This window comes from Delphinapterus leucas, chromosome 19, assembly GCF_059928025.1.
Source record: "Delphinapterus leucas isolate spDelLeu-1000000601 "Yukka" chromosome 19, BTC_Dleu_Yukka2, whole genome shotgun sequence".
In the NCBI taxonomy this organism is placed as follows: Eukaryota; Metazoa; Chordata; class Mammalia; order Artiodactyla; family Monodontidae; genus Delphinapterus; species Delphinapterus leucas.
The window spans coordinates 30,891,859-30,912,737 of record NC_143147.1 but is presented as its reverse complement, the minus strand read 5'-3'; the positions used below and the strand labels follow the sequence as shown (position 1 = coordinate 30,912,737).

Genomic DNA, 20,879 nt, shown 5'->3' with positions numbered 1-20,879 from the left:
GGCGCGCGCGCCGTGGTGGGAGGGGCCTGAGGAGGCGGGGCCTGCAGCGGGGCCCCGGCGCGGGCGGAGCCGGCGGCCACCGCCCGCGGGCGAGTTAAAGGAGAAGGCGGAGCGGGAGGCAAAAAGCCTACAGCACCCGGTATTCCCAGGCGGTCTCCCATCCAAGTACTAACCAGGCCCGACCCTGCTTAGCTTCCGAGATCAGACGAGATCGGGCGCGTTCAGGGTGGTATGGCCGTAGACGGGGGCGGGGACGGCGGGCTGCCTCTTGAGGCCCACTTTCGCTGGCGCTTGCGCCTCACCGCCAGCCTGGCGGTCAGCCCGCCCCGGCAGGACCCCGTCGCCCGCCCAGGCAGGGGGAACGGAGGTCTCGGGTACCGGGCGGTGGCGGAGGCGGAGGGTTTGGCCACCCCCTCCCAGCCGAGGGCGGGCGTGAGCCAGCGAACCCTTCGGCGCTTGGCGCCCCGCCCAAGATCCGGCCCGTCGCTCACAGGGACGTGGCCCCGGAGGCTTCAGGGCCCGGGGCCCGCGGTCCCTTGGGCATCGCCCCTGCCCGCCCACGCGGCGCTAGGCGCCGCCCAGCCGCAGCCCGGGCCGGCCCTCCTGCCCGACAGCAGCTGGCCCGAAGCCACTGGGAGCCACCATCGTGTCGCCACGGCCCCTCAGCCCCGGCGAGGCCACCCTTGCCCGCACACCACCCGCCGAGCTCAGGAGCCCGCCCCTGGCGGCCGGCAGGCCCGGGGAAGCGGCCCCTGCCCTCGATCCCGCTCCCGCACCCGGCCGCGGCGGCGACACGGCGGGGGGCGGGGCTTTTGCCGGAGGGAGCTGTGGAGGGACACACCCACCGGCACACAGGTGGCGGCACCGGGGCGGGGCGCCGGTGGGGGCGGCCAGGTGCAGGTCGAGGGGCTCGCTGGCCGAAGGGACGGCAACCGGGCCCGCGGCGGAGCCTGGGTCCGGGCCAGGCACCCCGGGGGCGTCTGGGGTGCGGCTGCCTTCCAGGGCCGCCTTCTGGCCGCCTGGCGGGCCGGGCCGGCGGGGAGCGCCCCCTCCGGCGCGCGCGCCGTGGTGGGAGGGGCCTGAGGAGGCGGGGCCTGCAGCGGGGCCCCGGCGCGGGCGGAGCCGGCGGCCACCGCCCGCGGGCGAGTTAAAGGAGAAGGCGGAGCGGGAGGCAAAAAGCCTACAGCACCCGGTATTCCCAGGCGGTCTCCCATCCAAGTACTAACCAGGCCCGACCCTGCTTAGCTTCCGAGATCAGACGAGATCGGGCGCGTTCAGGGTGGTATGGCCGTAGACGGGGGCGGGGACGGCGGGCTGCCTCTTGAGGCCCACTTTCGCTGGCGCTTGCGCCTCACCGCCAGCCTGGCGGTCAGCCCGCCCCGGCAGGACCCCGTCGCCCGCCCAGGCAGGGGGAACGGAGGTCTCGGGTACCGGGCGGTGGCGGAGGCGGAGGGTTTGGCCACCCCCTCCCAGCCGAGGGCGGGCGTGAGCCAGCGAACCCTTCGGCGCTTGGCGCCCCGCCCAAGATCCGGCCCGTCGCTCACAGGGACGTGGCCCCGGAGGCTTCAGGGCCCGGGGCCCGCGGTCCCTTGGGCATCGCCCCTGCCCGCCCACGCGGCGCTAGGCGCCGCCCAGCCGCAGCCCGGGCCGGCCCTCCTGCCCGACAGCAGCTGGCCCGAAGCCACTGGGAGCCACCATCGTGTCGCCACGGCCCCTCAGCCCCGGCGAGGCCACCCTTGCCCGCACACCACCCGCCGAGCTCAGGAGCCCGCCCCTGGCGGCCGGCAGGCCCGGGGAAGCGGCCCCTGCCCTCGATCCCGCTCCCGCACCCGGCCGCGGCGGCGACACGGCGGGGGGCGGGGCTTTTGCCGGAGGGAGCTGTGGAGGGACACACCCACCGGCACACAGGTGGCGGCACCGGGGCGGGGCGCCGGTGGGGGCGGCCAGGTGCAGGTCGAGGGGCTCGCTGGCCGAAGGGACGGCAACCGGGCCCGCGGCGGAGCCTGGGTCCGGGCCAGGCACCCCGGGGGCGTCTGGGGTGCGGCTGCCTTCCAGGGCCGCCTTCTGGCCGCCTGGCGGGCCGGGCCGGCGGGGAGCGCCCCCTCCGGCGCGCGCGCCGTGGTGGGAGGGGCCTGAGGAGGCGGGGCCTGCAGCGGGGCCCCGGCGCGGGCGGAGCCGGCGGCCACCGCCCGCGGGCGAGTTAAAGGAGAAGGCGGAGCGGGAGGCAAAAAGCCTACAGCACCCGGTATTCCCAGGCGGTCTCCCATCCAAGTACTAACCAGGCCCGACCCTGCTTAGCTTCCGAGATCAGACGAGATCGGGCGCGTTCAGGGTGGTATGGCCGTAGACGGGGGCGGGGACGGCGGGCTGCCTCTTGAGGCCCACTTTCGCTGGCGCTTGCGCCTCACCGCCAGCCTGGCGGTCAGCCCGCCCCGGCAGGACCCCGTCGCCCGCCCAGGCAGGGGGAACGGAGGTCTCGGGTACCGGGCGGTGGCGGAGGCGGAGGGTTTGGCCACCCCCTCCCAGCCGAGGGCGGGCGTGACCCAGCGAACCCTTCGGCGCTTGGCGCCCCGCCCAAGATCCGGCCCGTCGCTCACAGGGACGTGGCCCCGGAGGCTTCAGGGCCCGGGGCCCGCGGTCCCTTGGGCATCGCCCCTGCCCGCCCACGCGGCGCTAGGCGCCGCCCAGCCGCAGCCCGGGCCGGCCCTCCTGCCCGACAGCAGCTGGCCCGAAGCCACTGGGAGCCACCATCGTGTCGCCACGGCCCCTCAGCCCCGGCGAGGCCACCCTTGCCCGCACACCACCCGCCGAGCTCAGGAGCCCGCCCCTGGCGGCCGGCAGGCCCGGGGAAGCGGCCCCTGCCCTCGATCCCGCTCCCGCACCCGGCCGCGGCGGCGACACGGCGGGGGGCGGGGCTTTTGCCGGAGGGAGCTGTGGAGGGACACACCCACCGGCACACAGGTGGCGGCACCGGGGCGGGGCGCCGGTGGGGGCGGCCAGGTGCAGGTCGAGGGGCTCGCTGGCCGAAGGGACGGCAACCGGGCCCGCGGCGGAGCCTGGGTCCGGGCCAGGCACCCCGGGGGCGTCTGGGGTGCGGCTGCCTTCCAGGGCCGCCTTCTGGCCGCCTGGCGGGCCGGGCCGGCGGGGAGCGCCCCCTCCGGCGCGCGCGCCGTGGTGGGAGGGGCCTGAGGAGGCGGGGCCTGCAGCGGGGCCCCGGCGCGGGCGGAGCCGGCGGCCACCGCCCGCGGGCGAGTTAAAGGAGAAGGCGGAGCGGGAGGCAAAAAGCCTACAGCACCCGGTATTCCCAGGCGGTCTCCCATCCAAGTACTAACCAGGCCCGACCCTGCTTAGCTTCCGAGATCAGACGAGATCGGGCGCGTTCAGGGTGGTATGGCCGTAGACGGGGGCGGGGACGGCGGGCTGCCTCTTGAGGCCCACTTTCGCTGGCGCTTGCGCCTCACCGCCAGCCTGGCGGTCAGCCCGCCCCGGCAGGACCCCGTCGCCCGCCCAGGCAGGGGGAACGGAGGTCTCGGGTACCGGGCGGTGGCGGAGGCGGAGGGTTTGGCCACCCCCTCCCAGCCGAGGGCGGGCGTGACCCAGCGAACCCTTCGGCGCTTGGCGCCCCGCCCAAGATCCGGCCCGTCGCTCACAGGGACGTGGCCCCGGAGGCTTCAGGGCCCGGGGCCCGCGGTCCCTTGGGCATCGCCCCTGCCCGCCCACGCGGCGCTAGGCGCCGCCCAGCCGCAGTCCGGGCCGGCCCTCCTGCCCGACAGCAGCTGGCCCGAAGCCACTGGGAGCCACCATCGTGTCGCCACGGCCCCTCAGCCCCGGCGAGGCCACCCTTGCCCGCACACCACCCGCCGAGCTCAGGAGCCCGCCCCTGGCGGCCGGCAGGCCCGGGGAAGCGGCCCCTGCCCTCGATCCCGCTCCCGCACCCGGCCGCGGCGGCGACACGGCGGGGGGCGGGGCTTTTGCCGGAGGGAGCTGTGGAGGGACACACCCACCGGCACACAGGTGGCGGCACCGGGGCGGGGCGCCGGTGGGGGCGGCCAGGTGCAGGTCGAGGGGCTCGCTGGCCGAAGGGACGGCAACCGGGCCCGCGGCGGAGCCTGGGTCCGGGCCAGGCACCCCGGGGGCGTCTGGGGTGCGGCTGCCTTCCAGGGCCGCCTTCTGGCCGCCTGGCGGGCCGGGCCGGCGGGGAGCGCCCCCTCCGGCGCGCGCGCCGTGGTGGGAGGGGCCTGAGGAGGCGGGGCCTGCAGCGGGGCCCCGGCGCGGGCGGAGCCGGCGGCCACCGCCCGCGGGCGAGTTAAAGGAGAAGGCGGAGCGGGAGGCAAAAAGCCTACAGCACCCGGTATTCCCAGGCGGTCTCCCATCCAAGTACTAACCAGGCCCGACCCTGCTTAGCTTCCGAGATCAGACGAGATCGGGCGCGTTCAGGGTGGTATGGCCGTAGACGGGGGCGGGGACGGCGGGCTGCCTCTTGAGGCCCACTTTCGCTGGCGCTTGCGCCTCACCGCCAGCCTGGCGGTCAGCCCGCCCCGGCAGGACCCCGTCGCCCGCCCAGGCAGGGGGAACGGAGGTCTCGGGTACCGGGCGGTGGCGGAGGCGGAGGGTTTGGCCACCCCCTCCCAGCCGAGGGCGGGCGTGACCCAGCGAACCCTTCGGCGCTTGGCGCCCCGCCCAAGATCCGGCCCGTCGCTCACAGGGACGTGGCCCCGGAGGCTTCAGGGCCCGGGGCCCGCGGTCCCTTGGGCATCGCCCCTGCCCGCCCACGCGGCGCTAGGCGCCGCCCAGCCGCAGTCCGGGCCGGCCCTCCTGCCCGACAGCAGCTGGCCCGAAGCCACTGGGAGCCACCATCGTGTCGCCACGGCCCCTCAGCCCCGGCGAGGCCACCCTTGCCCGCACACCACCCGCCGAGCTCAGGAGCCCGCCCCTGGCGGCCGGCAGGCCCGGGGAAGCGGCCCCTGCCCTCGATCCCGCTCCCGCACCCGGCCGCGGCGGCGACACGGCGGGGGGCGGGGCTTTTGCCGGAGGGAGCTGTGGAGGGACACACCCACCGGCACACAGGTGGCGGCACCGGGGCGGGGCGCCGGTGGGGGCGGCCAGGTGCAGGTCGAGGGGCTCGCTGGCCGAAGGGACGGCAACCGGGCCCGCGGCGGAGCCTGGGTCCGGGCCAGGCACCCCGGGGGCGTCTGGGGTGCGGCTGCCTTCCAGGGCCGCCTTCTGGCCGCCTGGCGGGCCGGGCCGGCGGGGAGCGCCCCCTCCGGCGCGCGCGCCGTGGTGGGAGGGGCCTGAGGAGGCGGGGCCTGCAGCGGGGCCCCGGCGCGGGCGGAGCCGGCGGCCACCGCCCGCGGGCGAGTTAAAGGAGAAGGCGGAGCGGGAGGCAAAAAGCCTACAGCACCCGGTATTCCCAGGCGGTCTCCCATCCAAGTACTAACCAGGCCCGACCCTGCTTAGCTTCCGAGATCAGACGAGATCGGGCGCGTTCAGGGTGGTATGGCCGTAGACGGGGGCGGGGACGGCGGGCTGCCTCTTGAGGCCCACTTTCGCTGGCGCTTGCGCCTCACCGCCAGCCTGGCGGTCAGCCCGCCCCGGCAGGACCCCGTCGCCCGCCCAGGCAGGGGGAACGGAGGTCTCGGGTACCGGGCGGTGGCGGAGGCGGAGGGTTTGGCCACCCCCTCCCAGCCGAGGGCGGGCGTGAGCCAGCGAACCCTTCGGCGCTTGGCGCCCCGCCCAAGATCCGGCCCGTCGCTCACAGGGACGTGGCCCCGGAGGCTTCAGGGCCCGGGGCCCGCGGTCCCTTGGGCATCGCCCCTGCCCGCCCACGCGGCGCTAGGCGCCGCCCAGCCGCAGCCCGGGCCGGCCCTCCTGCCCGACAGCAGCTGGCCCGAAGCCACTGGGAGCCACCATCGTGTCGCCACGGCCCCTCAGCCCCGGCGAGGCCACCCTTGCCCGCACACCACCCGCCGAGCTCAGGAGCCCGCCCCTGGCGGCCGGCAGGCCCGGGGAAGCGGCCCCTGCCCTCGATCCCGCTCCCGCACCCGGCCGCGGCGGCGACACGGCGGGGGGCGGGGCTTTTGCCGGAGGGAGCTGTGGAGGGACACACCCACCGGCACACAGGTGGCGGCACCGGGGCGGGGCGCCGGTGGGGGCGGCCAGGTGCAGGTCGAGGGGCTCGCTGGCCGAAGGGACGGCAACCGGGCCCGCGGCGGAGCCTGGGTCCGGGCCAGGCACCCCGGGGGCGTCTGGGGTGCGGCTGCCTTCCAGGGCCGCCTTCTGGCCGCCTGGCGGGCCGGGCCGGCGGGGAGCGCCCCCTCCGGCGCGCGCGCCGTGGTGGGAGGGGCCTGAGGAGGCGGGGCCTGCAGCGGGGCCCCGGCGCGGGCGGAGCCGGCGGCCACCGCCCGCGGGCGAGTTAAAGGAGAAGGCGGAGCGGGAGGCAAAAAGCCTACAGCACCCGGTATTCCCAGGCGGTCTCCCATCCAAGTACTAACCAGGCCCGACCCTGCTTAGCTTCCGAGATCAGACGAGATCGGGCGCGTTCAGGGTGGTATGGCCGTAGACGGGGGCGGGGACGGCGGGCTGCCTCTTGAGGCCCACTTTCGCTGGCGCTTGCGCCTCACCGCCAGCCTGGCGGTCAGCCCGCCCCGGCAGGACCCCGTCGCCCGCCCAGGCAGGGGGAACGGAGGTCTCGGGTACCGGGCGGTGGCGGAGGCGGAGGGTTTGGCCACCCCCTCCCAGCCGAGGGCGGGCGTGAGCCAGCGAACCCTTCGGCGCTTGGCGCCCCGCCCAAGATCCGGCCCGTCGCTCACAGGGACGTGGCCCCGGAGGCTTCAGGGCCCGGGGCCCGCGGTCCCTTGGGCATCGCCCCTGCCCGCCCACGCGGCGCTAGGCGCCGCCCAGCCGCAGCCCGGGCCGGCCCTCCTGCCCGACAGCAGCTGGCCCGAAGCCACTGGGAGCCACCATCGTGTCGCCACGGCCCCTCAGCCCCGGCGAGGCCACCCTTGCCCGCACACCACCCGCCGAGCTCAGGAGCCCGCCCCTGGCGGCCGGCAGGCCCGGGGAAGCGGCCCCTGCCCTCGATCCCGCTCCCGCACCCGGCCGCGGCGGCGACACGGCGGGGGGCGGGGCTTTTGCCGGAGGGAGCTGTGGAGGGACACACCCACCGGCACACAGGTGGCGGCACCGGGGCGGGGCGCCGGTGGGGGCGGCCAGGTGCAGGTCGAGGGGCTCGCTGGCCGAAGGGACGGCAACCGGGCCCGCGGCGGAGCCTGGGTCCGGGCCAGGCACCCCGGGGGCGTCTGGGGTGCGGCTGCCTTCCAGGGCCGCCTTCTGGCCGCCTGGCGGGCCGGGCCGGCGGGGAGCGCCCCCTCCGGCGCGCGCGCCGTGGTGGGAGGGGCCTGAGGAGGCGGGGCCTGCAGCGGGGCCCCGGCGCGGGCGGAGCCGGCGGCCACCGCCCGCGGGCGAGTTAAAGGAGAAGGCGGAGCGGGAGGCAAAAAGCCTACAGCACCCGGTATTCCCAGGCGGTCTCCCATCCAAGTACTAACCAGGCCCGACCCTGCTTAGCTTCCGAGATCAGACGAGATCGGGCGCGTTCAGGGTGGTATGGCCGTAGACGGGGGCGGGGACGGCGGGCTGCCTCTTGAGGCCCACTTTCGCTGGCGCTTGCGCCTCACCGCCAGCCTGGCGGTCAGCCCGCCCCGGCAGGACCCCGTCGCCCGCCCAGGCAGGGGGAACGGAGGTCTCGGGTACCGGGCGGTGGCGGAGGCGGAGGGTTTGGCCACCCCCTCCCAGCCGAGGGCGGGCGTGACCCAGCGAACCCTTCGGCGCTTGGCGCCCCGCCCAAGATCCGGCCCGTCGCTCACAGGGACGTGGCCCCGGAGGCTTCAGGGCCCGGGGCCCGCGGTCCCTTGGGCATCGCCCCTGCCCGCCCACGCGGCGCTAGGCGCCGCCCAGCCGCAGTCCGGGCCGGCCCTCCTGCCCGACAGCAGCTGGCCCGAAGCCACTGGGAGCCACCATCGTGTCGCCACGGCCCCTCAGCCCCGGCGAGGCCACCCTTGCCCGCACACCACCCGCCGAGCTCAGGAGCCCGCCCCTGGCGGCCGGCAGGCCCGGGGAAGCGGCCCCTGCCCTCGATCCCGCTCCCGCACCCGGCCGCGGCGGCGACACGGCGGGGGGCGGGGCTTTTGCCGGAGGGAGCTGTGGAGGGACACACCCACCGGCACACAGGTGGCGGCACCGGGGCGGGGCGCCGGTGGGGGCGGCCAGGTGCAGGTCGAGGGGCTCGCTGGCCGAAGGGACGGCAACCGGGCCCGCGGCGGAGCCTGGGTCCGGGCCAGGCACCCCGGGGGCGTCTGGGGTGCGGCTGCCTTCCAGGGCCGCCTTCTGGCCGCCTGGCGGGCCGGGCCGGCGGGGAGCGCCCCCTCCGGCGCGCGCGCCGTGGTGGGAGGGGCCTGAGGAGGCGGGGCCTGCAGCGGGGCCCCGGCGCGGGCGGAGCCGGCGGCCACCGCCCGCGGGCGAGTTAAAGGAGAAGGCGGAGCGGGAGGCAAAAAGCCTACAGCACCCGGTATTCCCAGGCGGTCTCCCATCCAAGTACTAACCAGGCCCGACCCTGCTTAGCTTCCGAGATCAGACGAGATCGGGCGCGTTCAGGGTGGTATGGCCGTAGACGGGGGCGGGGACGGCGGGCTGCCTCTTGAGGCCCACTTTCGCTGGCGCTTGCGCCTCACCGCCAGCCTGGCGGTCAGCCCGCCCCGGCAGGACCCCGTCGCCCGCCCAGGCAGGGGGAACGGAGGTCTCGGGTACCGGGCGGTGGCGGAGGCGGAGGGTTTGGCCACCCCCTCCCAGCCGAGGGCGGGCGTGACCCAGCGAACCCTTCGGCGCTTGGCGCCCCGCCCAAGATCCGGCCCGTCGCTCACAGGGACGTGGCCCCGGAGGCTTCAGGGCCCGGGGCCCGCGGTCCCTTGGGCATCGCCCCTGCCCGCCCACGCGGCGCTAGGCGCCGCCCAGCCGCAGCCCGGGCCGGCCCTCCTGCCCGACAGCAGCTGGCCCGAAGCCACTGGGAGCCACCATCGTGTCGCCACGGCCCCTCAGCCCCGGCGAGGCCACCCTTGCCCGCACACCACCCGCCGAGCTCAGGAGCCCGCCCCTGGCGGCCGGCAGGCCCGGGGAAGCGGCCCCTGCCCTCGATCCCGCTCCCGCACCCGGCCGCGGCGGCGACACGGCGGGGGGCGGGGCTTTTGCCGGAGGGAGCTGTGGAGGGACACACCCACCGGCACACAGGTGGCGGCACCGGGGCGGGGCGCCGGTGGGGGCGGCCAGGTGCAGGTCGAGGGGCTCGCTGGCCGAAGGGACGGCAACCGGGCCCGCGGCGGAGCCTGGGTCCGGGCCAGGCACCCCGGGGGCGTCTGGGGTGCGGCTGCCTTCCAGGGCCGCCTTCTGGCCGCCTGGCGGGCCGGGCCGGCGGGGAGCGCCCCCTCCGGCGCGCGCGCCGTGGTGGGAGGGGCCTGAGGAGGCGGGGCCTGCAGCGGGGCCCCGGCGCGGGCGGAGCCGGCGGCCACCGCCCGCGGGCGAGTTAAAGGAGAAGGCGGAGCGGGAGGCAAAAAGCCTACAGCACCCGGTATTCCCAGGCGGTCTCCCATCCAAGTACTAACCAGGCCCGACCCTGCTTAGCTTCCGAGATCAGACGAGATCGGGCGCGTTCAGGGTGGTATGGCCGTAGACGGGGGCGGGGACGGCGGGCTGCCTCTTGAGGCCCACTTTCGCTGGCGCTTGCGCCTCACCGCCAGCCTGGCGGTCAGCCCGCCCCGGCAGGACCCCGTCGCCCGCCCAGGCAGGGGGAACGGAGGTCTCGGGTACCGGGCGGTGGCGGAGGCGGAGGGTTTGGCCACCCCCTCCCAGCCGAGGGCGGGCGTGAGCCAGCGAACCCTTCGGCGCTTGGCGCCCCGCCCAAGATCCGGCCCGTCGCTCACAGGGACGTGGCCCCGGAGGCTTCAGGGCCCGGGGCCCGCGGTCCCTTGGGCATCGCCCCTGCCCGCCCACGCGGCGCTAGGCGCCGCCCAGCCGCAGCCCGGGCCGGCCCTCCTGCCCGACAGCAGCTGGCCCGAAGCCACTGGGAGCCACCATCGTGTCGCCACGGCCCCTCAGCCCCGGCGAGGCCACCCTTGCCCGCACACCACCCGCCGAGCTCAGGAGCCCGCCCCTGGCGGCCGGCAGGCCCGGGGAAGCGGCCCCTGCCCTCGATCCCGCTCCCGCACCCGGCCGCGGCGGCGACACGGCGGGGGGCGGGGCTTTTGCCGGAGGGAGCTGTGGAGGGACACACCCACCGGCACACAGGTGGCGGCACCGGGGCGGGGCGCCGGTGGGGGCGGCCAGGTGCAGGTCGAGGGGCTCGCTGGCCGAAGGGACGGCAACCGGGCCCGCGGCGGAGCCTGGGTCCGGGCCAGGCACCCCGGGGGCGTCTGGGGTGCGGCTGCCTTCCAGGGCCGCCTTCTGGCCGCCTGGCGGGCCGGGCCGGCGGGGAGCGCCCCCTCCGGCGCGCGCGCCGTGGTGGGAGGGGCCTGAGGAGGCGGGGCCTGCAGCGGGGCCCCGGCGCGGGCGGAGCCGGCGGCCACCGCCCGCGGGCGAGTTAAAGGAGAAGGCGGAGCGGGAGGCAAAAAGCCTACAGCACCCGGTATTCCCAGGCGGTCTCCCATCCAAGTACTAACCAGGCCCGACCCTGCTTAGCTTCCGAGATCAGACGAGATCGGGCGCGTTCAGGGTGGTATGGCCGTAGACGGGGGCGGGGACGGCGGGCTGCCTCTTGAGGCCCACTTTCGCTGGCGCTTGCGCCTCACCGCCAGCCTGGCGGTCAGCCCGCCCCGGCAGGACCCCGTCGCCCGCCCAGGCAGGGGGAACGGAGGTCTCGGGTACCGGGCGGTGGCGGAGGCGGAGGGTTTGGCCACCCCCTCCCAGCCGAGGGCGGGCGTGACCCAGCGAACCCTTCGGCGCTTGGCGCCCCGCCCAAGATCCGGCCCGTCGCTCACAGGGACGTGGCCCCGGAGGCTTCAGGGCCCGGGGCCCGCGGTCCCTTGGGCATCGCCCCTGCCCGCCCACGCGGCGCTAGGCGCCGCCCAGCCGCAGTCCGGGCCGGCCCTCCTGCCCGACAGCAGCTGGCCCGAAGCCACTGGGAGCCACCATCGTGTCGCCACGGCCCCTCAGCCCCGGCGAGGCCACCCTTGCCCGCACACCACCCGCCGAGCTCAGGAGCCCGCCCCTGGCGGCCGGCAGGCCCGGGGAAGCGGCCCCTGCCCTCGATCCCGCTCCCGCACCCGGCCGCGGCGGCGACACGGCGGGGGGCGGGGCTTTTGCCGGAGGGAGCTGTGGAGGGACACACCCACCGGCACACAGGTGGCGGCACCGGGGCGGGGCGCCGGTGGGGGCGGCCAGGTGCAGGTCGAGGGGCTCGCTGGCCGAAGGGACGGCAACCGGGCCCGCGGCGGAGCCTGGGTCCGGGCCAGGCACCCCGGGGGCGTCTGGGGTGCGGCTGCCTTCCAGGGCCGCCTTCTGGCCGCCTGGCGGGCCGGGCCGGCGGGGAGCGCCCCCTCCGGCGCGCGCGCCGTGGTGGGAGGGGCCTGAGGAGGCGGGGCCTGCAGCGGGGCCCCGGCGCGGGCGGAGCCGGCGGCCACCGCCCGCGGGCGAGTTAAAGGAGAAGGCGGAGCGGGAGGCAAAAAGCCTACAGCACCCGGTATTCCCAGGCGGTCTCCCATCCAAGTACTAACCAGGCCCGACCCTGCTTAGCTTCCGAGATCAGACGAGATCGGGCGCGTTCAGGGTGGTATGGCCGTAGACGGGGGCGGGGACGGCGGGCTGCCTCTTGAGGCCCACTTTCGCTGGCGCTTGCGCCTCACCGCCAGCCTGGCGGTCAGCCCGCCCCGGCAGGACCCCGTCGCCCGCCCAGGCAGGGGGAACGGAGGTCTCGGGTACCGGGCGGTGGCGGAGGCGGAGGGTTTGGCCACCCCCTCCCAGCCGAGGGCGGGCGTGAGCCAGCGAACCCTTCGGCGCTTGGCGCCCCGCCCAAGATCCGGCCCGTCGCTCACAGGGACGTGGCCCCGGAGGCTTCAGGGCCCGGGGCCCGCGGTCCCTTGGGCATCGCCCCTGCCCGCCCACGCGGCGCTAGGCGCCGCCCAGCCGCAGTCCGGGCCGGCCCTCCTGCCCGACAGCAGCTGGCCCGAAGCCACTGGGAGCCACCATCGTGTCGCCACGGCCCCTCAGCCCCGGCGAGGCCACCCTTGCCCGCACACCACCCGCCGAGCTCAGGAGCCCGCCCCTGGCGGCCGGCAGGCCCGGGGAAGCGGCCCCTGCCCTCGATCCCGCTCCCGCACCCGGCCGCGGCGGCGACACGGCGGGGGGCGGGGCTTTTGCCGGAGGGAGCTGTGGAGGGACACACCCACCGGCACACAGGTGGCGGCACCGGGGCGGGGCGCCGGTGGGGGCGGCCAGGTGCAGGTCGAGGGGCTCGCTGGCCGAAGGGACGGCAACCGGGCCCGCGGCGGAGCCTGGGTCCGGGCCAGGCACCCCGGGGGCGTCTGGGGTGCGGCTGCCTTCCAGGGCCGCCTTCTGGCCGCCTGGCGGGCCGGGCCGGCGGGGAGCGCCCCCTCCGGCGCGCGCGCCGTGGTGGGAGGGGCCTGAGGAGGCGGGGCCTGCAGCGGGGCCCCGGCGCGGGCGGAGCCGGCGGCCACCGCCCGCGGGCGAGTTAAAGGAGAAGGCGGAGCGGGAGGCAAAAAGCCTACAGCACCCGGTATTCCCAGGCGGTCTCCCATCCAAGTACTAACCAGGCCCGACCCTGCTTAGCTTCCGAGATCAGACGAGATCGGGCGCGTTCAGGGTGGTATGGCCGTAGACGGGGGCGGGGACGGCGGGCTGCCTCTTGAGGCCCACTTTCGCTGGCGCTTGCGCCTCACCGCCAGCCTGGCGGTCAGCCCGCCCCGGCAGGACCCCGTCGCCCGCCCAGGCAGGGGGAACGGAGGTCTCGGGTACCGGGCGGTGGCGGAGGCGGAGGGTTTGGCCACCCCCTCCCAGCCGAGGGCGGGCGTGACCCAGCGAACCCTTCGGCGCTTGGCGCCCCGCCCAAGATCCGGCCCGTCGCTCACAGGGACGTGGCCCCGGAGGCTTCAGGGCCCGGGGCCCGCGGTCCCTTGGGCATCGCCCCTGCCCGCCCACGCGGCGCTAGGCGCCGCCCAGCCGCAGTCCGGGCCGGCCCTCCTGCCCGACAGCAGCTGGCCCGAAGCCACTGGGAGCCACCATCGTGTCGCCACGGCCCCTCAGCCCCGGCGAGGCCACCCTTGCCCGCACACCACCCGCCGAGCTCAGGAGCCCGCCCCTGGCGGCCGGCAGGCCCGGGGAAGCGGCCCCTGCCCTCGATCCCGCTCCCGCACCCGGCCGCGGCGGCGACACGGCGGGGGGCGGGGCTTTTGCCGGAGGGAGCTGTGGAGGGACACACCCACCGGCACACAGGTGGCGGCACCGGGGCGGGGCGCCGGTGGGGGCGGCCAGGTGCAGGTCGAGGGGCTCGCTGGCCGAAGGGACGGCAACCGGGCCCGCGGCGGAGCCTGGGTCCGGGCCAGGCACCCCGGGGGCGTCTGGGGTGCGGCTGCCTTCCAGGGCCGCCTTCTGGCCGCCTGGCGGGCCGGGCCGGCGGGGAGCGCCCCCTCCGGCGCGCGCGCCGTGGTGGGAGGGGCCTGAGGAGGCGGGGCCTGCAGCGGGGCCCCGGCGCGGGCGGAGCCGGCGGCCACCGCCCGCGGGCGAGTTAAAGGAGAAGGCGGAGCGGGAGGCAAAAAGCCTACAGCACCCGGTATTCCCAGGCGGTCTCCCATCCAAGTACTAACCAGGCCCGACCCTGCTTAGCTTCCGAGATCAGACGAGATCGGGCGCGTTCAGGGTGGTATGGCCGTAGACGGGGGCGGGGACGGCGGGCTGCCTCTTGAGGCCCACTTTCGCTGGCGCTTGCGCCTCACCGCCAGCCTGGCGGTCAGCCCGCCCCGGCAGGACCCCGTCGCCCGCCCAGGCAGGGGGAACGGAGGTCTCGGGTACCGGGCGGTGGCGGAGGCGGAGGGTTTGGCCACCCCCTCCCAGCCGAGGGCGGGCGTGAGCCAGCGAACCCTTCGGCGCTTGGCGCCCCGCCCAAGATCCGGCCCGTCGCTCACAGGGACGTGGCCCCGGAGGCTTCAGGGCCCGGGGCCCGCGGTCCCTTGGGCATCGCCCCTGCCCGCCCACGCGGCGCTAGGCGCCGCCCAGCCGCAGCCCGGGCCGGCCCTCCTGCCCGACAGCAGCTGGCCCGAAGCCACTGGGAGCCACCATCGTGTCGCCACGGCCCCTCAGCCCCGGCGAGGCCACCCTTGCCCGCACACCACCCGCCGAGCTCAGGAGCCCGCCCCTGGCGGCCGGCAGGCCCGGGGAAGCGGCCCCTGCCCTCGATCCCGCTCCCGCACCCGGCCGCGGCGGCGACACGGCGGGGGGCGGGGCTTTTGCCGGAGGGAGCTGTGGAGGGACACACCCACCGGCACACAGGTGGCGGCACCGGGGCGGGGCGCCGGTGGGGGCGGCCAGGTGCAGGTCGAGGGGCTCGCTGGCCGAAGGGACGGCAACCGGGCCCGCGGCGGAGCCTGGGTCCGGGCCAGGCACCCCGGGGGCGTCTGGGGTGCGGCTGCCTTCCAGGGCCGCCTTCTGGCCGCCTGGCGGGCCGGGCCGGCGGGGAGCGCCCCCTCCGGCGCGCGCGCCGTGGTGGGAGGGGCCTGAGGAGGCGGGGCCTGCAGCGGGGCCCCGGCGCGGGCGGAGCCGGCGGCCACCGCCCGCGGGCGAGTTAAAGGAGAAGGCGGAGCGGGAGGCAAAAAGCCTACAGCACCCGGTATTCCCAGGCGGTCTCCCATCCAAGTACTAACCAGGCCCGACCCTGCTTAGCTTCCGAGATCAGACGAGATCGGGCGCGTTCAGGGTGGTATGGCCGTAGACGGGGGCGGGGACGGCGGGCTGCCTCTTGAGGCCCACTTTCGCTGGCGCTTGCGCCTCACCGCCAGCCTGGCGGTCAGCCCGCCCCGGCAGGACCCCGTCGCCCGCCCAGGCAGGGGGAACGGAGGTCTCGGGTACCGGGCGGTGGCGGAGGCGGAGGGTTTGGCCACCCCCTCCCAGCCGAGGGCGGGCGTGAGCCAGCGAACCCTTCGGCGCTTGGCGCCCCGCCCAAGATCCGGCCCGTCGCTCACAGGGACGTGGCCCCGGAGGCTTCAGGGCCCGGGGCCCGCGGTCCCTTGGGCATCGCCCCTGCCCGCCCACGCGGCGCTAGGCGCCGCCCAGCCGCAGTCCGGGCCGGCCCTCCTGCCCGACAGCAGCTGGCCCGAAGCCACTGGGAGCCACCATCGTGTCGCCACGGCCCCTCAGCCCCGGCGAGGCCACCCTTGCCCGCACACCACCCGCCGAGCTCAGGAGCCCGCCCCTGGCGGCCGGCAGGCCCGGGGAAGCGGCCCCTGCCCTCGATCCCGCTCCCGCACCCGGCCGCGGCGGCGACACGGCGGGGGGCGGGGCTTTTGCCGGAGGGAGCTGTGGAGGGACACACCCACCGGCACACAGGTGGCGGCACCGGGGCGGGGCGCCGGTGGGGGCGGCCAGGTGCAGGTCGAGGGGCTCGCTGGCCGAAGGGACGGCAACCGGGCCCGCGGCGGAGCCTGGGTCCGGGCCAGGCACCCCGGGGGCGTCTGGGGTGCGGCTGCCTTCCAGGGCCGCCTTCTGGCCGCCTGGCGGGCCGGGCCGGCGGGGAGCGCCCCCTCCGGCGCGCGCGCCGTGGTGGGAGGGGCCTGAGGAGGCGGGGCCTGCAGCGGGGCCCCGGCGCGGGCGGAGCCGGCGGCCACCGCCCGCGGGCGAGTTAAAGGAGAAGGCGGAGCGGGAGGCAAAAAGCCTACAGCACCCGGTATTCCCAGGCGGTCTCCCATCCAAGTACTAACCAGGCCCGACCCTGCTTAGCTTCCGAGATCAGACGAGATCGGGCGCGTTCAGGGTGGTATGGCCGTAGACGGGGGCGGGGACGGCGGGCTGCCTCTTGAGGCCCACTTTCGCTGGCGCTTGCGCCTCACCGCCAGCCTGGCGGTCAGCCCGCCCCGGCAGGACCCCGTCGCCCGCCCAGGCAGGGGGAACGGAGGTCTCGGGTACCGGGCGGTGGCGGAGGCGGAGGGTTTGGCCACCCCCTCCCAGCCGAGGGCGGGCGTGACCCAGCGAACCCTTCGGCGCTTGGCGCCCCGCCCAAGATCCGGCCCGTCGCTCACAGGGACGTGGCCCCGGAGGCTTCAGGGCCCGGGGCCCGCGGTCCCTTGGGCATCGCCCCTGCCCGCCCACGCGGCGCTAGGCGCCGCCCAGCCGCAGCCCGGGCCGGCCCTCCTGCCCGACAGCAGCTGGCCCGAAGCCACTGGGAGCCACCATCGTGTCGCCACGGCCCCTCAGCCCCGGCGAGGCCACCCTTGCCCGCACACCACCCGCCGAGCTCAGGAGCCCGCCCCTGGCGGCCGGCAGGCCCGGGGAAGCGGCCCCTGCCCTCGATCCCGCTCCCGCACCCGGCCGCGGCGGCGACACGGCGGGGGGCGGGGCTTTTGCCGGAGGGAGCTGTGGAGGGACACACCCACCGGCACACAGGTGGCGGCACCGGGGCGGGGCGCCGGTGGGGGCGGCCAGGTGCAGGTCGAGGGGCTCGCTGGCCGAAGGGACGGCAACCGGGCCCGCGGCGGAGCCTGGGTCCGGGCCAGGCACCCCGGGGGCGTCTGGGGTGCGGCTGCCTTCCAGGGCCGCCTTCTGGCCGCCTGGCGGGCCGGGCCGGCGGGGAGCGCCCCCTCCGGCGCGCGCGCCGTGGTGGGAGGGGCCTGAGGAGGCGGGGCCTGCAGCGGGGCCCCGGCGCGGGCGGAGCCGGCGGCCACCGCCCGCGGGCGAGTTAAAGGAGAAGGCGGAGCGGGAGGCAAAAAGCCTACAGCACCCGGTATTCCCAGGCGGTCTCCCATCCAAGTACTAACCAGGCCCGACCCTGCTTAGCTTCCGAGATCAGACGAGATCGGGCGCGTTCAGGGTGGTATGGCCGTAGACGGGGGCGGGGACGGCGGGCTGCCTCTTGAGGCCCACTTTCGCTGGCGCTTGCGCCTCACCGCCAGCCTGGCGGTCAGCCCGCCCCGGCAGGACCCCGTCGCCCGCCCAGGCAGGGGGAACGGAGGTCTCGGGTACCGGGCGGTGGCGGAGGCGGAGGGTTTGGCCACCCCCTCCCAGCCGAGGGCGGGCGTGACCCAGCGAACCCTTCGGCGCTTGGCGCCCCGCCCAAGATCCGGCCCGTCGCTCACAGGGACGTGGCCCCGGAGGCTTCAGGGCCCGGGGCCCGCGGTCCCTTGGGCATCGCCCCTGCCCGCCCACGCGGCGCTAGGCGCCGCCCAGCCGCAGTCCGGGCCGGCCCTCCTGCCCGACAGCAGCTGGCCCGAAGCCACTGGGAGCCACCATCGTGTCGCCACGGCCCCTCAGCCCCGGCGAGGCCACCCTTGCCCGCACACCACCCGCCGAGCTCAGGAGCCCGCCCCTGGCGGCCGGCAGGCCCGGGGAAGCGGCCCCTGCCCTCGATCCCGCTCCCGCACCCGGCCGCGGCGGCGACACGGCGGGGGGCGGGGCTTTTGCCGGAGGGAGCTGTGGAGGGACACACCCACCGGCACACAGGTGGCGGCACCGGGGCGGGGCGCCGGTGGGGGCGGCCAGGTGCAGGTCGAGGGGCTCGCTGGCCGAAGGGACGGCAACCGGGCCCGCGGCGGAGCCTGGGTCCGGGCCAGGCACCCCGGGGGCGTCTGGGGTGCGGCTGCCTTCCAGGGCCGCCTTCTGGCCGCCTGGCGGGCCGGGCCGGCGGGGAGCGCCCCCTCCGGCGCGCGCGCCGTGGTGGGAGGGGCCTGAGGAGGCGGGGCCTGCAGCGGGGCCCCGGCGCGGGCGGAGCCGGCGGCCACCGCCCGCGGGCGAGTTAAAGGAGAAGGCGGAGCGGGAGGCAAAAAGCCTACAGCACCCGGTATTCCCAGGCGGTCTCCCATCCAAGTACTAACCAGGCCCGACCCTGCTTAGCTTCCGAGATCAGACGAGATCGGGCGCGTTCAGGGTGGTATGGCCGTAGACGGGGGCGGGGACGGCGGGCTGCCTCTTGAGGCCCACTTTCGCTGGCGCTTGCGCCTCACCGCCAGCCTGGCGGTCAGCCCGCCCCGGCAGGACCCCGTCGCCCGCCCAGGCAGGGGGAACGGAGGTCTCGGGTACCGGGCGGTGGCGGAGGCGGAGGGTTTGGCCACCCCCTCCCAGCCGAGGGCGGGCGTGACCCAGCGAACCCTTCGGCGCTTGGCGCCCCGCCCAAGATCCGGCCCGTCGCTCACAGGGACGTGGCCCCGGAGGCTTCAGGGCCCGGGGCCCGCGGTCCCTTGGGCATCGCCCCTGCCCGCCCACGCGGCGCTAGGCGCCGCCCAGCCGCAGCCCGGGCCGGCCCTCCTGCCCGACAGCAGCTGGCCCGAAGCCACTGGGAGCCACCATCGTGTCGCCACGGCCCCTCAGCCCCGGCGAGGCCACCCTTGCCCGCACACCACCCGCCGAGCTCAGGAGCCCGCCCCTGGCGGCCGGCAGGCCCGGGGAAGCGGCCCCTGCCCTCGATCCCGCTCCCGCACCCGGCCGCGGCGGCGACACGGCGGGGGGCGGGGCTTTTGCCGGAGGGAGCTGTGGAGGGACACACCCACCGGCACACAGGTGGCGGCACCGGGGCGGGGCGCCGGTGGGGGCGGCCAGGTGCAGGTCGAGGGGCTCGCTGGCCGAAGGGACGGCAACCGGGCCCGCGGCGGAGCCTGGGTCCGGGCCAGGCACCCCGGGGGCGTCTGGGGTGCGGCTGCCTTCCAGGGCCGCCTTCTGGCCGCCTGGCGGGCCGGGCCGGCGGGGAGCGCCCCCTCCGGCGCGCGCGCCGTGGTGGGAGGGGCCTGAGGAGGCGGGGCCTGCAGCGGGGCCCCGGCGCGGGCGGAGCCGGCGGCCACCGCCCGCGGGCGAGTTAAAGGAGAAGGCGGAGCGGGAGGCAAAAAGCCTACAGCACCCGGTATTCCCAGGCGGTCTCCCATCCAAGTACTAACCAGGCCCGACCCTGCTTAGCTTCCGAGATCAGACGAGATCGGGCGCGTTCAGGGTGGTATGGCCGTAGACGGGGGCGGGGACGGCGGGCTGCCTCTTGAGGCCCACTTTCGCTGGCGCTTGCGCCTCACCGCCAGCCTGGCGGTCAGCCCGCCCCGGCAGGACCCCGTCGCCCGCCCAGGCAGGGGGAACGGAGGTCTCGGGTACCGGGCGGTGGCGGAGGCGGAGGGTTTGGCCACCCCCTCCCAGCCGAGGGCGGGCGTGAGCCAGCGAACCCTTCGGCGCTTGGCGCCCCGCCCAAGATCCGGCCCGTCGCTCACAGGGACGTGGCCCCGGAGGCTTCAGGGCCCGGGGCCCGCGGTCCCTTGGGCATCGCCCCTGCCCGCCCACGCGGCGCTAGGCGCCGCCCAGCCGCAGCCCGGGCCGGCCCTCCTGCCCGACAGCAGCTGGCCCGAAGCCACTGGGAGCCACCATCGTGTCGCCACGGCCCCTCAGCCCCGGCGAGGCCACCCTTGCCCGCACACCACCCGCCGAGCTCAGGAGCCCGCCCCTGGCGGCCGGCAGGCCCGGGGAAGCGGCCCCTGCCCTCGATCCCGCTCCCGCACCCGGCCGCGGCGGCGACACGGCGGGGGGCGGGGCTTTTGCCGGAGGGAGCTGTGGAGGGACACACCCACCGGCACACAGGTGGCGGCACCGGGGCGGGGCGCCGGTGGGGGCGGCCAGGTGCAGGTCGAGGGGCTCGCTGGCCGAAGGGACGGCAACCGGGCCCGCGGCGGAGCCTGGGTCCGGGCCAGGCACCCCGGGGGCGTCTGGGGTGCGGCTGCCTTCCAGGGCCGCCTTCTGGCCGCCTGGCGGGCCGGGCCGGCGGGGAGCGCCCCCTCCGGCGCGCGCGCCGTGGTGGGAGGGGCCTGAGGAGGCGGGGCCTGCAGCGGGGCCCCGGCGCGGGCGGAGCCGGCGGCCACCGCCCGCGGGCGAGTTAAAGGAGAAGGCGGAGCGGGAGGCAAAAAGCCTACAGCACCCGGTATTCCCAGGCGGTCTCCCATCCAAGTACTAACCAGGCCCGACCCTGCTTAGCTTCCGAGATCAGACGAGATCGGGCGCGTTCAGGGTGGTATGGCCGTAGACGGGGGCGGGGACGGCGGGCTGCCTCTTGAGGCCCACTTTCGCTGGCGCTTGCGCCTCACCGCCAGCCTGGCGGTCAGCCCGCCCCGGCAGGACCCCGTCGCCCGCCCAGGCAGGGGGAACGGAGGTCTCGGGTACCGGGCGGTGGCGGAGGCGGAGGGTTTGGCCACCCCCTCCCAGCCGAGGGCGGGCGTGAGCCAGCGAACCCTTCGGCGCTTGGCGCCCCGCCCAAGATCCGGCCCGTCGCTCACAGGGACGTGGCCCCGGAGGCTTCAGGGCCCGGGGCCCGCGGTCCCTTGGGCATCGCCCCTGCCCGCCCACGCGGCGCTAGGCGCCGCCCAGCCGCAGCCCGGGCCGGCCCTCCTGCCCGACAGCAGCTGGCCCGAAGCCACTGGGAGCCACCATCGTGTCGCCACGGCCCCTCAGCCCCGGCGAGGCCACCCTTGCCCGCACACCACCCGCCGAGCTCAGGAGCCCGCCCCTGGCGGCCGGCAGGCCCGGGGAAGCGGCCCCTGCCCTCGATCCCGCTCCCGCACCCGGCCGCGGCGGCGACACGGCGGGGGGCGGGGCTTTTGCCGGAGGGAGCTGTGGAGGGACACACCCACCGGCACACAGGTGGCGGCACCGGGGCG

The 20,879-nt window shown here is 77.3% G+C and overlaps 20 non-coding genes across 20 annotated transcripts; all 20 read right to left on the bottom strand.

Moving 5' to 3' along the window:
• Positions 1-124: 124 nt before the first annotated feature.
• Positions 125-243, bottom strand: LOC149746335 (5S ribosomal RNA). Its single transcript, XR_016389360.1, has one exon. It is a non-coding gene; the product is annotated as a 5S ribosomal RNA (ribosomal RNA).
• A 934-nt stretch (positions 244-1,177) lies between these two features.
• On the bottom strand, positions 1,178-1,296 carry LOC149746334 (5S ribosomal RNA). Its single transcript, XR_016389359.1, has one exon. It is a non-coding gene; the product is annotated as a 5S ribosomal RNA (ribosomal RNA).
• A 934-nt stretch (positions 1,297-2,230) lies between these two features.
• LOC149746333 (5S ribosomal RNA) lies at positions 2,231-2,349 on the bottom strand. Its single transcript, XR_016389358.1, has one exon. It is a non-coding gene; the product is annotated as a 5S ribosomal RNA (ribosomal RNA).
• Positions 2,350-3,283: 934 nt separating this feature from the next.
• Positions 3,284-3,402, bottom strand: LOC149746332 (5S ribosomal RNA). Its single transcript, XR_016389357.1, has one exon. It is a non-coding gene; the product is annotated as a 5S ribosomal RNA (ribosomal RNA).
• Positions 3,403-4,336: 934 nt separating this feature from the next.
• Positions 4,337-4,455, bottom strand: LOC149746331 (5S ribosomal RNA). The gene has a single exon (XR_016389356.1). It is a non-coding gene; the product is annotated as a 5S ribosomal RNA (ribosomal RNA).
• A 934-nt stretch (positions 4,456-5,389) lies between these two features.
• LOC149746330 (5S ribosomal RNA) lies at positions 5,390-5,508 on the bottom strand. The gene has a single exon (XR_016389355.1). It is a non-coding gene; the product is annotated as a 5S ribosomal RNA (ribosomal RNA).
• Positions 5,509-6,442: 934 nt separating this feature from the next.
• Positions 6,443-6,561, bottom strand: LOC149746329 (5S ribosomal RNA). Its single transcript, XR_016389354.1, has one exon. It is a non-coding gene; the product is annotated as a 5S ribosomal RNA (ribosomal RNA).
• A 934-nt stretch (positions 6,562-7,495) lies between these two features.
• Positions 7,496-7,614, bottom strand: LOC149746328 (5S ribosomal RNA). The gene has a single exon (XR_016389353.1). It is a non-coding gene; the product is annotated as a 5S ribosomal RNA (ribosomal RNA).
• Positions 7,615-8,548: 934 nt separating this feature from the next.
• LOC149746327 (5S ribosomal RNA) lies at positions 8,549-8,667 on the bottom strand. Its single transcript, XR_016389352.1, has one exon. It is a non-coding gene; the product is annotated as a 5S ribosomal RNA (ribosomal RNA).
• A 934-nt stretch (positions 8,668-9,601) lies between these two features.
• Positions 9,602-9,720, bottom strand: LOC149746326 (5S ribosomal RNA). The gene has a single exon (XR_016389350.1). It is a non-coding gene; the product is annotated as a 5S ribosomal RNA (ribosomal RNA).
• A 934-nt stretch (positions 9,721-10,654) lies between these two features.
• LOC149746325 (5S ribosomal RNA) lies at positions 10,655-10,773 on the bottom strand. Its single transcript, XR_016389349.1, has one exon. It is a non-coding gene; the product is annotated as a 5S ribosomal RNA (ribosomal RNA).
• Positions 10,774-11,707: 934 nt separating this feature from the next.
• Positions 11,708-11,826, bottom strand: LOC149746324 (5S ribosomal RNA). The gene has a single exon (XR_016389348.1). It is a non-coding gene; the product is annotated as a 5S ribosomal RNA (ribosomal RNA).
• A 934-nt stretch (positions 11,827-12,760) lies between these two features.
• On the bottom strand, positions 12,761-12,879 carry LOC149746323 (5S ribosomal RNA). The gene has a single exon (XR_016389347.1). It is a non-coding gene; the product is annotated as a 5S ribosomal RNA (ribosomal RNA).
• Positions 12,880-13,813: 934 nt separating this feature from the next.
• On the bottom strand, positions 13,814-13,932 carry LOC149746322 (5S ribosomal RNA). The gene has a single exon (XR_016389346.1). It is a non-coding gene; the product is annotated as a 5S ribosomal RNA (ribosomal RNA).
• Positions 13,933-14,866: 934 nt separating this feature from the next.
• Positions 14,867-14,985, bottom strand: LOC149746321 (5S ribosomal RNA). Its single transcript, XR_016389345.1, has one exon. It is a non-coding gene; the product is annotated as a 5S ribosomal RNA (ribosomal RNA).
• A 934-nt stretch (positions 14,986-15,919) lies between these two features.
• On the bottom strand, positions 15,920-16,038 carry LOC149746320 (5S ribosomal RNA). Its single transcript, XR_016389344.1, has one exon. It is a non-coding gene; the product is annotated as a 5S ribosomal RNA (ribosomal RNA).
• Positions 16,039-16,972: 934 nt separating this feature from the next.
• On the bottom strand, positions 16,973-17,091 carry LOC149746319 (5S ribosomal RNA). Its single transcript, XR_016389343.1, has one exon. It is a non-coding gene; the product is annotated as a 5S ribosomal RNA (ribosomal RNA).
• A 934-nt stretch (positions 17,092-18,025) lies between these two features.
• On the bottom strand, positions 18,026-18,144 carry LOC149746318 (5S ribosomal RNA). Its single transcript, XR_016389342.1, has one exon. It is a non-coding gene; the product is annotated as a 5S ribosomal RNA (ribosomal RNA).
• Positions 18,145-19,078: 934 nt separating this feature from the next.
• Positions 19,079-19,197, bottom strand: LOC149746317 (5S ribosomal RNA). Its single transcript, XR_016389341.1, has one exon. It is a non-coding gene; the product is annotated as a 5S ribosomal RNA (ribosomal RNA).
• A 934-nt stretch (positions 19,198-20,131) lies between these two features.
• Positions 20,132-20,250, bottom strand: LOC149746316 (5S ribosomal RNA). The gene has a single exon (XR_016389339.1). It is a non-coding gene; the product is annotated as a 5S ribosomal RNA (ribosomal RNA).
• Between the last annotated feature and the right edge of the window lie 629 nt (positions 20,251-20,879).